The sequence below is a fragment of the Sorex araneus genome, chromosome 6 (genome assembly GCF_027595985.1).
Source record: "Sorex araneus isolate mSorAra2 chromosome 6, mSorAra2.pri, whole genome shotgun sequence".
Classification (NCBI taxonomy): Eukaryota; Metazoa; Chordata; class Mammalia; order Eulipotyphla; family Soricidae; genus Sorex; species Sorex araneus.
The window spans coordinates 81,358,023-81,375,481 of NC_073307.1; the positions used below are offsets into that span (position 1 = coordinate 81,358,023).

At 47.4% G+C, this 17,459-nt stretch overlaps 1 protein-coding gene and 1 pseudogene across 1 annotated transcript in view; one reads left to right on the plus strand and one right to left on the minus strand.

The window, feature by feature from the left end:
- Nucleotides 1–17,459, plus strand: part of WNT5B (Wnt family member 5B) — a 167,389-nt gene that overhangs the window by 118,292 nt on the left and 31,638 nt on the right. The gene's annotated exons all lie outside the window — the stretch shown is intronic.
- LOC129406305 (small nucleolar RNA SNORA66) lies at nucleotides 2,401–2,511 on the minus strand (annotated as a pseudogene).

Below are 17,459 nucleotides of genomic sequence, written 5' to 3' on the forward strand. Positions count from 1 at the left end.
ACATACATATGTATGTATATATAACTCCAGGAAATATATATATATACATACATATATATGTGTGTATATGTATACATCACTGTCATCCTGATGCTCATCGATTTGTTCGAGTGGGCACCAGCAACGTCTCTCGATAGTGAGATTTATTTGTTACTGTTTTTGGCACATCCAATATGCCATGGGTAGCTTGCCAGGCTCTGCCGTGCGGGCGGGATACTCTCGGTAGCTTGCCGAACTCTCCGAGAGGGGTGGAGGAATCGAACATGGATCGGTCGCATGAAAGGCAAACGCCCTACCACTGTGCTATCGCTCCAGCCCTATGTATACATATATATGTATATATACTTGGCTTTTGGGGTCACACATGGAGACACCTAGGGGTTACTCCTGGCTCTGCACTCAGGATTCATTCTTGGCAGTGCTCAGGGGACCATATGGGATGCCTGGGTCATCTGCATACAAAGCAAACGTCCTACCTGCTGTACTACTGTGCTGGCCCCCAAGAACCCAAGGAAACATTTTTTAAATGATGCTATCCAAATAGTTTCATTAACTTTCGTCAATACACTTAAAACTAAAATGTTAGGGCTGAGAGATGATTCAGTGGGGTGAGCACATGCTATGCATGTGGGGCCTTGGTTCAATACCCAGAACTGCTTGGGTTGGACCCGGAGCACCTCCAGAAGCTTCCCTGAGGAGCAGTGACCAGGGGAGCTGGTCTCAGGAAAGAAACCTTTGAAGTCCGATCTCAGAATAGCACAGTGGGTAGGGCGCTTACCTTGCTTGTTGCAGTGACCAAGTTTCCCTCCCTGGCACCCCCACATGGTGTCCCAAATCCTCCCAGAAGTGATCCTTGAGTGCAGAGCCAGGAGTAAACCCTGAGAACCACCGAAAATGCACCCCCAAACAAAGTTCAAACAAAAACCTAAAGCCTGGTTTAGTGTTTTATTGTATTTACTTTCATGTAAGATTAGAAATACACCAAAAATTGGCCAGAGCAATAGGAAGTAACTGCAGTGATAGAAACTGATTAACGTCATATCTTGCATCAGCTGTGTCAACCCCAGCCCCATGTGTGGTCTCCTGAGCATTGCCAGGGGTCAGTCCTGAGCACAGAGCCAGTCATAACCCCTGGGTACAACCAGGTGTGGTCCCAAACCCACGGCCTTCCCCAAACAGTACAAAACAAAATTTACAAGGTCTGGAGAGATAGTATAGAGATTAAACACTTGTTTTTCAGTACAAGCAGCTTTTTCTGGTCTTTGTTTTTGTTTTGTTTGGGGAGAGGGAGAGGCTTCTTGGAGCAACACCCAGCAGTGCTCATAGATTACTCCAGGTTTCGTGCTCAGGAATCACTCCTGGAAGGCTCAAGGGACTGTATAGAGTGCTGGGAATAGAACCCAGGTCACAGTGTGCAAGACAAGTGCCCTACCCACTGTGCTACGGCTTCAGCCCCAGAAGCAGCTTGTTCTGATCAATGGCACGTGTTTGTAAGGAGCCAGATCCTGTGGACCTACGCCAGCCACCAAATATGCGCAAATACAGTTGGCTCTCCCCAAAGCCACACAAAATTAGATATTCCCATCAGCATTCTTTATTTCAGTCTCGTAGTGATCAAAGGCAAGTGTCTAGGGCTGGTACTGTTCCCACAGCTTGCATTTGTCCATTTGTCGTCTGCATGGCTGTCTCGTGCCCAGACCTCACCTCCTCCTCTGTTTCCATTCAGGCCGACTATGTTCTTACCACGTTTCTCCTGGACTCACCCTCCCAGCTGGGTTTCCAGCCTCTGGACTCTTGCTCTCTGCATGGCATCAATCACGATAACCAGCCATTCCAAAATAAAGATCTGCCAACGCCTTACTCTGAATAAAGTGCCTTGCGTGACTTCCGCAGGTTTCAGTTTGTGCCCACACTCCTGGACAGGCCATGGGTCTTCCCTGAGGAGTCCCACTATGAAGACCTCTGTGCCTTTGCTCAGTGGAAGGAGTTTCCCCTCTTCCTGTCCTTCTCCTCCTCCCCCACCTCCTCCTCCACTTCTTCCTCCTTCTCTTTCTCTTCCTCTTCCTTTTTTATTCTGTCTCCTATTTTTCCTCCTCTTTCTTCTTTTCTTTCTATATCTTCTCTTCCTTCTCTTCTTTTTCCTTCTCCTCTATCTCCTTCTCTTCCTTCTTTTCCCATGCCTCCTTTTTCCCCCCACCCTGTATTAGGATAGAATAGGCAACCTCAGTAAGATATGAAGTTAATCAAATTTTTTTTTTTGCTTTTTGGGTTACACCCAGCGATGCTCAGGGGTTACTCCTGGCTTTGCACTCAGGAATTACTACTGGCAGTGCTTGGGGGACCATAAGGGATGCCGGGGATTGAACCCGGGTCAGCCGCGTGCAAAGCAAATGCCCTACCCGCTGTGCTATCGCTCCGGCCCCAAAGTTAATCAATTTCTATCACTGCAGTTACCTTAGTAAACCTGGTTCCCCTCACTTCTGCAACATCATGCAGTTTGAGAGTTTATGCTCCTTCTTCTTCTCCTCCTTCTCCTCCTCCTCCTCACTTTTGTACCCCAACCAGAGACCCTCAGGAGACACTCCTGGCTCTATTCTCTGGGACCATATGCAGTGTGGGGAAAGTACTAACTTTCTAGTGTGGCATTGTCTTCTTTTCCTAATGATTAGCTATAAAAATGAGGAGTAGAGACTGTCATTGTCTGCTTTTATGTGTTTCTTTTTTTTTTTTTTTTTTGAGGAGGGGTACTGAGGGTTACCATACAGCTAATGATAGGATTTCATGCCTAAGAGGCTGTCCTTGGAATGGAAGTTTACCTAGTATATTATGGGGTGTTAATCCTAGTTACAAAGTTGACTGAATTTACCCTGGATTCAGGCAGTGTTTTACAAGTTACCTCTTGTTGTAGCCCTTACCACTCCAAACATAGATGCCAGATTCCAAATGGAGCTTTTGCTTTTGTATGAGGGATGATTTGTTTTCTTCACTGGATGTCCTACTAGACCATGCACAAATTCTCTCAGATGATGGGAATGCTCTCTACCTGCTCTGTCCAGGGCATTAGTCGCTTGTGACTGCATTGCACGTGAAATGTAGCTACTGCTGCTAAGAAATGAAGCGTCCCCGTCAATGCATCTTAAATGTAAGTAGCTACAGGTACTGGCGCCTTCCCCCTTAGGAACTGAGTAAGACTGTAAGAGCCCCTAAGAGGAAGTTATTAATTTATTATGGTCTCCTGTAGAGTGCTAGGTGGCCAGTAAGTCCTCGATAATGCAGTTAGCATTTATTGAGGATCTGCTGAATGCTGGGTGCTTGCTAGAGGCCGGGTCTGGGTTATCATCTTTTCCACAGAGCCAGGCCCTTGCTAGGGCGATGTAAGCCACAAGACTTGGCCTCTGTTTTCGAAGTCTTTGCAGGAAAGCCCTGGGAGCAATTAGCCAGAAGGTGAGGAGCTCTGTGAAAGTCGCCTGGCAGAGCTAGAAAAGAAATGGGAGGGGGCACCCCCTCAGCCCGTGAAGCAGAAGTGTCTCTCACCTGCCCAGGCCTGAATTTGGCAATCTGGCTCCTTCCGAGTATCCACAGGAGTCTGTTGGCAGCGACAGTGCTTTTGGCACGGGGAAATGGGAACATGTGAACATCTTAGCCCTGCCTGGAGGTTGCAATTAAGCGCAGCCAGCTTGGCCGAAAGGGTTCTCATCTGGTGAGGATGGATCAGGGATGCCCAGACTCTTTCTGCCTACAGTTTTCATTAGAAATCTCTCCTCCCGCATGGTCGGTGGGTTTCGGGAACTTGCGCAGAATTGCATCAGGACCTCTTGGAAATACACAGTCAGAAGCTTGCGATGACATTCGGGAGACCCATGTAACTCAGTTGCTGGTGTCCCGCAAATAAAACAACCAGTGGCATTTCTGCAGAGGCAGGAAGCCTCAGGCGGCCCAGCTCAAAGCCTCTCCTTGCTTGCCCTGCCCGTGGAGGCCATCGGCGGCCATCGGCCCACTGCCATTTTCTTGCATGTTCTTGGCCCGGGAAGGTGACGCCTCTGACCCTGGCACTTGTCAGCGATGGCCCTGTGGCTCCAGCCCTGCTGCTTCTGCTCTTTTCACTGCAGTGATCACCCCCACATGTTTGTGAGAATGAAATAACTATCCGTGTTTCCCCCAAGTGGAAGTGCCAGGTTTTGAAACAGAAGGTTGGCAGCCGCAGGAAGATTTCAAGAGAGCCTGGAGTCAGGGGAGGCAATAATTGCTCATCAAATTGTTTCTGGGATGAGAATCAAGGATTGGTTAGTCCTGGAGAGGTAGTTCAGGGGTAAGGTGATTGTCTTACGTGTGGCTGATCCTACTTTGACCCCTGATACCACATGTGGTCTCTGAACACTGCCAGGGGTCACTCCTGAGCAAGAGCTGGTGTACCCCCGATGCGTTGCTTTCAGAAAACTTCATGTGTACAAATCCAGATTTATAAATAGTTAAGTCTCTATACAGTCATGTATATACAGATGTATTAAGTATGCTCTCTCTCGCTCTATCATTTATCTGTCTATAAAGTTGAATTTAAATAACAGAAGGGACCAACCTAAAAGCAAATACATAAGTAGTCAGTGGAGAGAAAATAGAGAATAGTAGGGGCTGGAGCAATAGCACAGCGGGTAGGGCATTTGCCTTGCACGCGGCTGACCCGGGTTCGATTCCCAGCATCCCATATGGTGCCTGAGCACTACCAAGAGTGATTCCTGAGTGCATGAGCCAGGAGTAACCCCTGAGCATCACCAGGTGTGACCCATAAAGCAAAAAAAAAAAAGAAAAAAGAAAAGAAAGAAAATAGAGAATAGTGAGGCCAGAGCGAAAGTCCAGCAGACAGGGTGCCACCAGGAATGGTCCCTGAGCACAAGAAGAACTGAAGCAGCACTGGGGGTGGCCCCAAAACAACAAAACACCAGAACAACAGACATAGGTGGGGCCTCTGGGACATTAGAGAGACTTGTGTTCCTCTCCACCAGGACATTCATATTCCAAAATTTTAAAAACACTGTTTGCTAAAGAGCTTTGGTCGTATGGCAGCAATTCCTGCTTTTGTAAAGAAGATTTCCCCAGATCAGGCCGGAGCACTAGTATAGCAGGTAGGGATTTGCCTTGCTGACCTGGGTTTGATTCCTGGCATCCCATAAGGTCCCCCAAGCACTGCCCAGGGATAATTCCTGAGCGCAGAGCCAGGAGTAATCCCTGACTATTGGGTTGGTCTGGTATGACCAAACAACAACAACAATAACAATTTACTCAGATATTTAAATATATGGGCTGGAGCGATAGAACAGTGGTAGGGCGTTTGCCTTTCACTCGACCGACCCGTGTTTGATTCCTCTGGGTCTCTCGGAGAGCCCGGCAAGCTACCGAGAGTATCGCGCATGCATGGCAGAGCCTGGCAAGCTACCCGTGGCGTATTGGATATGCCAAAAAACAGTAACAATAAGTCTCTCAATAAGAGACGTTGCTGGTGCCTGCTCGAACAAATCGATGAGCAACGGGATGACAGTGACAGTGATTTAAATATATATCTATTTTAGTCTGAGCATAGGCGTTTTTTTTCTTTTTGGGTAACACCTGGCAATGCATAGGGGTTACTCCTAGCTTTGCACTCCGGAATTACTCCTGGCAGTGCTCAGGGGACCATATGGGATGCTGGGATTTGAACCCAGGTTGGCTGCGTGCAAGGCAAATGCCCTACTTGCTGTACTATCACTTCAGCCCCTGAGCACAGGCTTTGCATGCAGAAGGTCTGGGTTCATTAGCAGCATGGTCCCAAGTGCATCCAGCAGCTACCCTGGAGCGCAGAGCCAAGATTAGGTCCTAAGAACCCACCAGATGTGGTTCTCAAACAAACAACAAATATGTGCTATTTGGTTTTGTTTGGAGGGCATTAGGGGTTGCTGAAGCCATACTTGTTGATGCTCTGGGTTTCTCCCCGTCTTTGTACTCAGGAATTACTCCTGAAAGTGCTCCAGGAACTACATGAGGTGCCAGGCATCGAACTGGGGCTTAGCTGCATTGCAAGGCAGGCGCTGTGAGCCAGGTACCATCTCTCTGCCCCCTAGCAGGTGTTTGCACATGTTTCTGTTAAAAACAAAACACAAAACCACAAGAAGACTTCTACTTGGTAGCACAGGCTTCGTTTTTTTCTTCTAATCAGTCCACGGCAGAGGGCGAGAGGGCTTATCAGCCCGCACGGAACGGAAATTGATTTACTGTCCTCCCTATATCCAACTCGGGAATCAATGGGAGTCTGCCTACTGCCAGGACCGTGTCACCCCCGGAGCAGCAGACTGAGAAGCAGAGCATTAGACAGGTGGGCGTGTCCACATGCCCTCCCTTTTGCCCGCCAACTCTGCAAAACCACAAGGCTGCCTTGTTTCTTCATTTTTTTTTTTTTTTTGCGCTTTTTGAGTCACACCCGGTGATGCACAGGGGTTACTCCTGGCTCTGCACTCAGGAATTACTCCTGGCGGTGCTCAGGGGACCATATGGGATGCTGGGAATCGAACCCGAGTAGGCTGCGTGCAAGGCAAATGCCCTACCCACTGTGCTATTGTTCCAGCCCCAAGGCTGCCTTGTTTCTGAAATCAGTGTTTACGCCCCACTGCTGTGGGCCCTACAACACTTACTGTCTTCTGTCTAGAACCTATTTTGCCATCACTAGCTCTGGATTGGGGAGACACCTCGAACAGTAAAACATGCCATGGGGCCCAACATGACCCAGGAGCACCCAGACGTAGCTCTGGGGGGTGGCAGGGGACATAGCTCGAGTACTCCCAGGTGTCACTTTAGGGACCCCTGGGCACCTGTGGCCAGAACATTGCAAAAACTAAATAAAATTACAAAACTTGGTGCCTAGGGGTTGTGCCTTTCGAAAGGAGTGAGGGAGCTGGTGGGCAGTTCCCAGCCAACTTGGTCGGAAGGTCAATATGAGGTACCCAGCCACTGGGCAGGGCTCCAGGAACTCCACGACGGCACCCCAAAAGACGGGGGGAGAGTGGAAAGGACGCTGTGGTGCTGAGGTCAGCTGCATGCCAGCCATGACTGCGCCATAATCCCTGTCCTACCTCTCTAGCCTTAGTGGCATCTTTTAAACTTACTTTATATTATCAGGATGATTTAGGAGAGGGAACAATTCCTCTTTCTTATCATCTCACAGAATAAGATTTTGGATGGGCTTTTGCTTGGGGTCTGGAAAGAAAATGGTACCTCCCCAAGTAAGATGGGGAGTTGGTGTGGTCTGATGCTCTGGGGTCTTAGTCTCGTGAGTTCACTCCGAGCGCTTTGTAGCTTCAGTTCAGCAGAAAGGGACCCATAAGCCACCAGGACCTTTCGCTTCTCCGGGAACTAGGAGGTGGAGGAGACTGGAGATCACATTCCTGAGATCTGCCAAGAACTAGATGTTACTGTGGACGTCTCAGGATCTCCTTCTCTGTCTTTGCCACTTTCCACGTCACTTGATCCCTTTTGCTGGCCACCTCCAAAACAATTCGATCATCATTAAGAAGGACCCACATGCTTAGGGCAAGGCACTTTTTTTATCTTCTTCTTCGAGGTCAGGATAAAAATCTCCTTTTTCTTACTCACCATCTTTATCTCCTCCTCCTTCCATCCCGCAATGCTATTTTTTTCCTGCAATCTAGAGAAGCTAGAAGAAAGACAGAATGTTTGGAAAATAAAGCTCTCCAAAAGGCTGATGGGATAAGACAGCTTACCTCCTCCAAACATTAAAAAAAAAAAATTGGGGGCTGGAGTGATATTACAGTGGGTAGGGCATTTGCCAGGAATAATCCCTGAGTACAGAGCCAGGCGCAACCCCTGATCATCACTGAGTATGTTCCAAAAACAAAAACAAAGCAAAACAAAAACACCACAAAAAATTTTAAAAAATAGTTTATCCCAACTGTCAAGAAAGTTGATTACACCAAGAAATGCCGTGGCTTGGGGCTAAGAGGATTCATTGAGTCAAGCTTAGAAGGAAGCTGTGAAGAGATTCCCAGGGTTAGAGAGAGCCTTGGGAAGAAATTATGAACAGAGAAGAAGAAAGATCATCTGGGGAATTCTTTGAAGAGGTTTGGAATTTTCTGATAAAATCTTTCCTGCATCATTGTAATAATCTTTGGTCACTGTGTCTGTGTGTAATATATATATATATATAAATTTTATATGATTATATATAATTTTTTAGCACTGTAGCACTGTCTTCCCATTGTTCATCGATTTGCCCGAGCAGGCTCCGTTGTGAGATTTGTTGTTACTATTTTTGGCATATTGAATACACCACGGGTAGCGTGCCAGGCTCTGCCATGCTGACGGGATACTCTCGGTAGCTTGCCAGGCTCTCTGAGAGGGGCGGAGGAATCTAACCTGGGTCAGCCTTGTGCAAGGCAAATGCTCTACCCATTGTGCTATCGCTCCAGAAAAATTTGAAAAAAATTATGCAACATTAAGCAAGCCATCAGACTAAATAGTGATACTTGATCAAGAAAAAGTAATGCAGAGGATGCTTTTTCCAGACCCGCTCTTCCTGGAGTAAGAAGAGACAAAATCCTAAGCTGACTCCCGCATGGTAGTCGAGGGAGCTGATGATTCATGTGGGGAGGATCCAAGCCTTGTACCCCAAGCCCGATGTGGTTTGCGCCTATCCCCTCCTTTCCCATCAGCGCCGCCTGCACTCACAGAGGTATCGCCTCCATGCCTGTGTCTGGGTCTTAGCTTTCTTTTGGAGTAAAAAGATATTTTTTTAATTAATTTGTTTTGGGCGGGATGGGGGCTTGGGCCACACCTCACAGTGCTCAGGGCTTACCTCTGGCTCTGTGCTCATGGATCACTCCTAATGGGCTCGGGATACTATATGGGACGCTGGGGAATTGAATCCCGGTCCTATCCTTGTGTGGTATTGCTCCGGCTGAAGGACCTTTTTATAGGAAGAAAAATAAAAATTATGAGCCTCATGGGATTAAAGGTTATTTGGGCTGGAGTGATAGCACAGTGGGTAGGGCGTTTGCCCTGCACGCAGCTGACCCGGGTTCGAATCCCAGCATCCCATATGGTCCCCTGAGCACCGCCAGGAGTAATTCCTGAGTGCAGAGCCAGGAGTAACCCCTGTGCATTGCCAGGTGTGACCCAAAAAGAAAAAAAAAAAAGGTTTATTTGTTTGTTTGTTTTCCTTGGGGGCCACACCAGGTGCTGCACAGGGATCACTCCTGGTGAAGCTTGGGCATCACATGGGATGCTAGGGATAGAACCCAGGTTGGCTGCGTGCAAGACAAATGCTCTACCTACTGTGCTACTGCTCCAGCCCTATAGGTGAGTCTTTTACTGAACAAAATGTATATATTAGGGCCAGAAAGATAGTACAGGGAGTAAAGTGCTTTCCTTCTGTGCCAATCCTGACTGGTACACGTGTGGTCTTTTGAGCACTGTGGGGGTGCTTGAGCACAGAACTAGAGTAACACAAAACAACCCCTTGGGAAGGAAAAAAATGTAAAGAAAATATAAAAGATCCTCTCAAGCACTGTATCATAGTAGAAATTTTCCCATTTTACATTATTTTTGTCAGTACAGTGGGGAGGGCATTTGCCTTACATGAGCTGACCCAGGTTCAATCCCCGGCATCCCATTTGGTCCCCCCCAGTACTGCCAGAAGTGATTCCTGAGTGCAGAGCCAGGAATAACCCTGAACATCACTGGGTATGACCTCAAAAAGCAAAAAAAAAAAAAAAAAAAAAAGGCCTATTTTTGGGGTGTGTGTGTGTGTGTGTGTGTGTGTGTGCTATAGCATACATAGGAAAGGTGTGTGAAGCACAGAAGACTAATGACAGCATTGGCCATGGGCTGCCCAGTGCTTGGTTGGAAAGTAGAATAGTGGGGAACCCCCAGAAACCCCATATGCCCCTTCCTTCCTCTTCACGATCCTCTTTTTCTACCCTTGAGGAACCTGCCCTTTCGGCCTTTACAGTTATCATGTCCTCGCTTTCCTTTATGTCTTAATTACCTCTGTATGGATTCCTAGTTTTTGCTGAAAGTGACTTCTTTCTTCTCATCACCATGCTTGCATGATTCATACCTTTAACTGTGATTCACTCATTTTCATCGCTACCTAATAGTCTATTGTATTAATACATTACACAGAGTTAGTCCACTCATTGTTAATTGATATTAGCGCTATTTCTATTCGGAAACTGTTAACAGCACTCTATGTTTGTCACGTATCCTACTGTTGAGGTAAGCATATTTGTCTGGGTGAGAGGAATTGCTCTAACACCAAGAACACTTTTTTAAAAATACAACATCGGGGCCAGGGGGATAGGACAGTGGGTAAGGCACTTGCATCACATGCTGCTGCTCTGGGTTCGATCCCCAGCACCCCATAAGTTCCCCTGAACACCACCAGCAATGATCCCTGAGCACAGAGCCAGAAATAAGCACTTAGCACCACAAGGAGTGCCCCTCCCCCTCCCCCAGAAAAATACAAAACCCAAACCCAAGCCCAATAGCTTTATTGAGCTATAATTCAAATACCATCAATTATGGGGGCTGGAGAGATAGCACAGCGGGTAGGGCGTTTGCCTTGCACGCGGCCGACCCGGGTTCAAATCCCAGCATCCCATATGGTCCCCTGAGCATGGCCAGGGGTAATTCCTGAGTGCAGAGCCAGGAGTAACCCCTGTGCATTGCCGGGTGTGACCCAAAAAGAGAAAAAAAAAATACCATCAATTATGGGCCTGAGCAGGGAGGGCGTTTGCCTTGCACACGGCCGACCATCCCATATGGCCCCTGTCAGGAGTAATCCCTGAGTGCAGAGCCAGGAGTAACCTCTGAGTATTGCCAGATATGACCCCAAAAACCAAAACAAATCAACAAAACAAAACAAAACAAAAAACCAGTTAACCCTTGGAGTTTGGTGCTCAGAGATCTGGGGATAACTCCGTGACAGATGTGCCCGTCCTGCAAGCAAAAAGTTGTGGGTTTGATCCCTGCTGCCACCCACGTGCAATGATCATGCAACCCGAGGCTCCAGTGCTGGGGACTCATGGTACAGCAATGAAAGTGCTCCGTGCCTGGCACACCACAGCCAGCCCCACAGCTGAAATGTGTGAGCACCATACCCAAATAGGCAACCCCAGCCCCCCCCAAAAAAGATTGTGTAAACTCTGGGGAGCTCTTTAGTCAAATTTGCAGAGTCCTGGAGAGCCCCACAGCCAACTTTGTGCTCAGCCGAGCCATTGTGACAGCTGCTCCAAGAGCAAACGAGAAAGGAGGGGCTAGAGAGACCGCAGAGGAGGTAAGGCACTTGCTTTGCATGCAGCCGACCACCGTTCAATCCCTGGCACCATATTGGGTCCACGGAGCATTGCCAGGGGTGATCCCTGAGCACAGAGCCAGGAGTAAGCTGTGAGCACTGGTGTGACCCAAACACAAACCAAAACCTCAACAGCAACAAACCGTCTATGGTTCAAGTCACACCCAGTGGGGTTAGAGGGTGAAACGTATGGTGCTGAGGTAGGGCTCAGGGCCCCCCTGCACAGGGTGTGTTCTTTTCCAGTTGAGGACTATCTCCAGCCCCTTCCGTAGGTTTTACTGTATTCTTCATGTTGTGCACCAGGATCAATGGTAACACTTCTAAATGAATCGAGTAGAAAGGGTGGATATATTTATGCATGTCAGAGGCAGTGCGGGGGTTTACAGATGTTCTCCGGGCCCTGGAGGCCATTAGCCCCCAGGTGAGGAAGAATAAAGGCCTTTTTAATATTCATATGCTACTTGGAAGACTTCATGCTTTAATTCACTCTGTTTCGCTGTGTGTGCGCCAGCATCCCCTGGAGGGTGTGTTAAACCAGATCAGCCGGCGCGTCCGTGGGCCGCACATTCAGAGCCTGGGTGATGCCCCTGAGGATGTGTGCAGTTACTGTTTCCAAGGACACTGATGCTGTTGGTCTGGGGATCATGGAGTTTCTTCTTTTCATTTTCCCCCTTCTTTTCTTTCTGTATTACATATCTACAAAAATTCTATATGCATGTGTATAATTTTTGCTTTGGGAGACCATCCTTTTGGGAAATCTGTTTATTCCATTCCATCTTAAGAATGAGACATAAAGACTCTATTATTTAGCAGGAAGAGAGGGCAATTAGCGGGTTCTTGTAGCAATTTAGGATATAGTAGCAGGAATGAAAACTAGGGAATATATATATATGTATATATATACATATATATTTGCTTTTTGGGTCACACCCGGGGATGCACAGGGGTTACTCCTGGCTCTGCACTCAGGAATTACTCCTGGCAGTACTCAGGGGACCATATGGGATGCTGGGAATCGAACCCAGGTCGGCCGCGTGCAAGGCAAATGCCCTACCCGCTGTGATATTGCTCCAGCCCCTATTTTTTTAAATATTATAGAGACAGATTCAAGAGGCCTTGACCATTTGACACATGGGTCAAAGAAGTAGAGGAGTGGGCTGGAGCGATAGCACAGCAGAGAGGGCATTTGCCTTGCATGCGGCCGACCCGGGGTTCTATTCCCAGCATCCCATATAGTCCCCCAAGCACCGTCAGGAGTAATTCCTGAGTGCAGAGCCAGGAGTAACCCCTGAGCATCTCTGGGTGTGACCCCAAAAAACAAAACAAAACAAATAAAAAACAAAGAAGTAGAGGAGTTAAAAGAGGCCCCAGTGGGCTGGAGCAATAGCACAGCAGGTTGGGCGTTTGCCTTGTACACTGCCAACCCAAGCTCAATTCCCAGCATCCCATATGGTCCCCCAAGCACCGCCAGGAGTAATTCCTGAGTGCAGAGCTAGGAGTAACCCCTGTGCATCTCTGGGTGTGACCCAAAAAGCAAAAAATAGAAAAATAAAAGAGGCCCAAGATTTCCAGATTGTATCCATCCAGGAAGAGAATCGCAGGATTGGAAAAATGCAATCGGGCAGTATCTTTTTAATTGTTTATTTGTTTATTTATTTTACAACATTGTTCAATCAGGCAGTATCTTTTTTTTTTTTTCCTTTTTTAGGTCACACCTGGCTCTGCACACGGGTTACTCCTGGCTCTGCACTCAGGAATCACTCCTGGCGGTACTCAGGGGACCATATGGGATGCTGGGAATCGAACCCGGGTTGGCTGCCACATGCAAGGCAAACGCCCTACTCGCTGTGCTATTGCTCCAGCCCCAATCAGGCAGTATCTTAACTTCTGAATTCTTCTTGATTCTCTAGCAAGATGAACTGAGCCGTCAATTCATGGTTAAAAAAAAAAAAAAAAAAGCAGCACCTGGGCCAGAGCGATAGTATAACAGGTAGGGTGTTTGCCTTGCCCACGGCCAATCCAGGTTGGATGAATATGGTCCCCTGAGCACCACCAGGGATCACTCCTGAGCCCAGAGTCAGGAGTAGCCTTTGAACAACTTTAGGTGTCCCAACCCCCAATAAAAACAGAAACCAAGGAGATCTATCTACTAGGCCTTTAATTTGGTATGGGGGGGGGGGATGTGAGAGGAAAAGAAGATTATTGTTGTTCTTTGGGGAGCACACCCAGTGGGCTCAGGGCTTGCCTTGGCTCTGCACTCAGAGATCACTCCCGACAGGCTCAGATGTCAGGAGTCAAACACATTTAGGCCAGCTGCTTGCAAGGCAGATGCCCTACCCTCTACCCTCTGTACTGTCCTCCGGCCCCTCCCTAAGCCTTCGAGGCAGCCTGAGCTCAGCTCCTGCAGAGTGAGCCCTAGAAACTAAAAGGGGTGTAATCATGAGAGTGTTTTCCCCGGCAACTGATGTTGAGAGCTCAGTGGGAGTTTAATAACATATTTCAGATGTACTATAATAAATGAATGAACCCGAATGATTCTGAGTGCAACAACAGATGAACGGATAAAGAGCTATGGTATCAATACAAGGGAACATCACGCAGCAGTAAGGAAGGTTGGAATCACACAGCTCACAGCTGCATGGATGGAACTAAAGGCATCGTTTTCATTGAAATAAGCAAGGGAGAAGGACAAATACCAGATTATAGAGAAAGAAAACAGGGGAATAGACAGGATCCAACAATGAGTGACACTTAGCCTTGCATTATAAAACTGATTACCAAGCCGTGGGGGGTGGGGAGGAGGGCAGTGGAGATCGGAACAGAGGTGTCTTACAGACAGTGGTGGGGGTCATGGTGATCATGGCGGTGGTGGGATGCAGTAACTTTGTAAATCAATGCTATCAACTTTAACATTATTGTAACACTATTACCAAAACCATAATAAAAATTCTTTTCTTCTGTTTTTTAGGCCATACCCAGCAGTGCTCAGGGCTTAGTTGGGGCTCTGAGCTCAGGGATCACTCCTGGGAGAGCTCAGGGGACCATATGCAGTGCTGGGATCAAACTTGGGTTGGCCATGTGCAAGGCAAATGCCCTGCCCTTTGAAGTATCTCTCTGTCCCAATGCAAAAAAATTGTTTAAGTACAATACTGAGCAATCGTTGAAGTGGAAATGACTGAAGTCCTACTTTATAGCAATATCTCTTTTGCTTTCCCCAAAACACCATGAAATAGTACCATTAGCCAAAGCACATCTTTATGTGAATTCCTTCTGATTTGTCCTTCTGCACATTCTTCCAGCCCCACTCTAAGCCACAGTATAACTGTGAGAGCCTTCAAGCATTTCTTTTTTTAATTTTATTTTATTTTTATAGTTGTTCACAATAATTCATTACATTTAATATTCGAACACCAATCCCACCACCATTGCACCGTCCCACCACCATATTTCAAACATTTCCACCCCAAACCCCAAACCGTGCCCACCTCAAAGCAGAACTGAAACAATTTTATATTGCTTGTTATGAATAATTTGCTAAAAATGGTCCAATAAAGTTTCCTTATTGGAAAGTGTGTGAAGATTGTTGTTTTTTCATCCTGAAGTCATTAAGTCCTTGTATAAGAGATTACTAACATGTTTGTTAAACCCCATCAAATGTTGTGTGCTACTCTTGGTACATCAGTGGTGTAGAGTATGAGATGCTCCAGGAATCCTAAAATTTAGAATATGATTATACAGCAGATTCACTCATGGGTGGGGCCGTTGATGAGATTATACAGCACTAGGGGCCGTTTGTGGGTGTGACTGCCAAGCCACTGGCAAACTAGGAAGGTGGGAGGAGGAGGTCCATTTCTGCTTGAGTGAGCTTGGAAATTTCAGTCACACGTCCCGCATGCCTGGGTTTTTCTGCAGATTTGCTCATGGGTGAGGCTCATCTGAGCCTATGGAGAGTGGCCATGAGTGCGGCAGAGATTGAGTTCTGGAGGTTTTGGCCACGGCGCTCTGTTGGGGTGGAGAGGGGAACTCACCCACTACTCCCCCACCCCCTCCGAGTTGCCCTGGTTGAGACAGTCTGGTGCAAGGTCTGGAAGCATCTCTGTGCCGTGTCGTCTCAAGCATTTCTTATTTCCTACCTCTCAGAGGAGGGTTTCAAGGTTCCCTCATTGAAATACATTGTCTTCTAATCAGCTTGTCATACTAAACTCACCCCACAATATTCAGCTCTGCTCAGCTTACTCCTAGCTCTGTGCTCAGGGATGACTCATGGTTGGAGTTGGGGGACCATATGGGGTCCTGGGGATCAAACCCAGGTCAGGCATATGCAAAGGCGAGCTGCTACCCACTGCACTCCAGCTCCAAAGTCATTCTGAACTTTTAGGAGCTGAATGGTGCTAAGGAATTCTCAAGTGAAAGGGTACACTAGTAGGAACAGCTTTTCCATAGGTCAAAGGTGAACCATATGATAGTCCAAAGGACACTCCTGTCATCCTGAGAAGCTGCCCACAGTGTCGGTCCTCCTGTTCCCTGGAGGATGTTTTTTTTTTTTTCTTTTCGCCAACAAACATATATAGAGTTTCTGGCTACCTTTGGGCACTATCCTAACCACTGGGGAAAGGAGAGGGAACAAGACTATTTGCATGACTTAAGAGACGAGAAGCCAAACCACAAACAGACCAGCAAATCCAATTAAACTGTATGATGGCAAATGCTATGACATGGAAGAAGCTGGGAAGAGAACAACGGGACAGTCAAGAAGTCTTAGTTCTCTTGTTTCTTTGGGTTTTGTCTTGTCTTTGGGCCACACCCGGCAGTGGTCTGCCTGCAGGGATCAGTCCTGGTGGGCTCGGGGAACCACAGGGGGTGTCAGGGACTGAACCAGGGTCAGCTATATGCAAGGCAAATACCCTCTTCACTGTTCTATTGCTCCAGCCTCCAGATTTTCCTTACTGACTGGGTTTGGGATGGTGTCCAGCTGTGCTTACTCTTAACTCTGTGCTCAGGGACCACTCCAGGCAATGCTTGGGGGACCATAAGTAGTGCTGGGATGATCAGCTGAGCGCAAGGAGCGATCACTGAGTACAGAGCCAGGAGTAAGGTCCAAGCACTTCGGGGTGTGGCCCCCAAAGAAAACCAAATCCTCCCATTTGCAGCAACCTGGGTGGACCCAGAGGGACTAAAAACCCATCTGCTTTCCCTCAGAGGTGGGTGTAGATTGAGAAAACAAACAGATGAAGGAAATAAAATAATAGGGCCAGTGGGTGTAGCTCATAAAGGCTGAAGTGCATGCTGTGAAAGCCAGAGCCCCAGATTTGATCCCAGCATTGCATGGTCTCTTAGTGCCACTGGAGATAATCACCCAAGCACTTTTCTTGGAGTAGCCCCCCTTCACTACCAGGTGTAAACCCCAAACCAAGAAAAGATTTTTAATTAAATTGAAAGTTTTCAATAGGGGCTGGAGCGATAGTACAGCGGGTAAGGCGTTTGCCTTACATGCGGCCGACCCAGGTTCGATTCCCAGAATCCCATATGGTCCTCTGAGCACTGCCACGGGTAATTCCTGAGTGCAGAGCCAGGAGTAACCCCTGTGCATCCCCGGGTGTGACCCAAAAAGCAAAAAAAAAAAAAAACCCACAAAAGTTTTCAATAATTTTCTTTTCTTTTTGGGTCACACCCAGGATGTTCATGGGTTACTACTAGCTCTGCACTCAGGAATTACTCCTGGCAGTGCTTGGGGGACCATATGGGATGCCAGAGATCGAACCAAAATCAGCCACATGCAAGGCAAACACCCTACCCACTGTACTATCGCTCTGGCTCTCAATAAAATTTTAATTATGTTGAATTAAAAATGAACTGGAGCCATAGCACAGCGGGTAGGGCATTTGCCTTGCATGTTGCCAACCCAGGTTCAATTCCTCTGTCCCTCTCGGAGAGCCCAGCAAGCTACCGAGAGTATCGAGCCCGCATGGCAGAGCCTGGCAAGCTCCTCATGGCGTATTCAATATGCCAAAAACAGCAACATCAAGTCTCACGATGGAGATGTTACTGGTGCCCACTCGAGTATGAATTAAAAATGCTTCCCTTAAAATTTTCTTAATTTTTCTCTTATCACTCTTACTACATT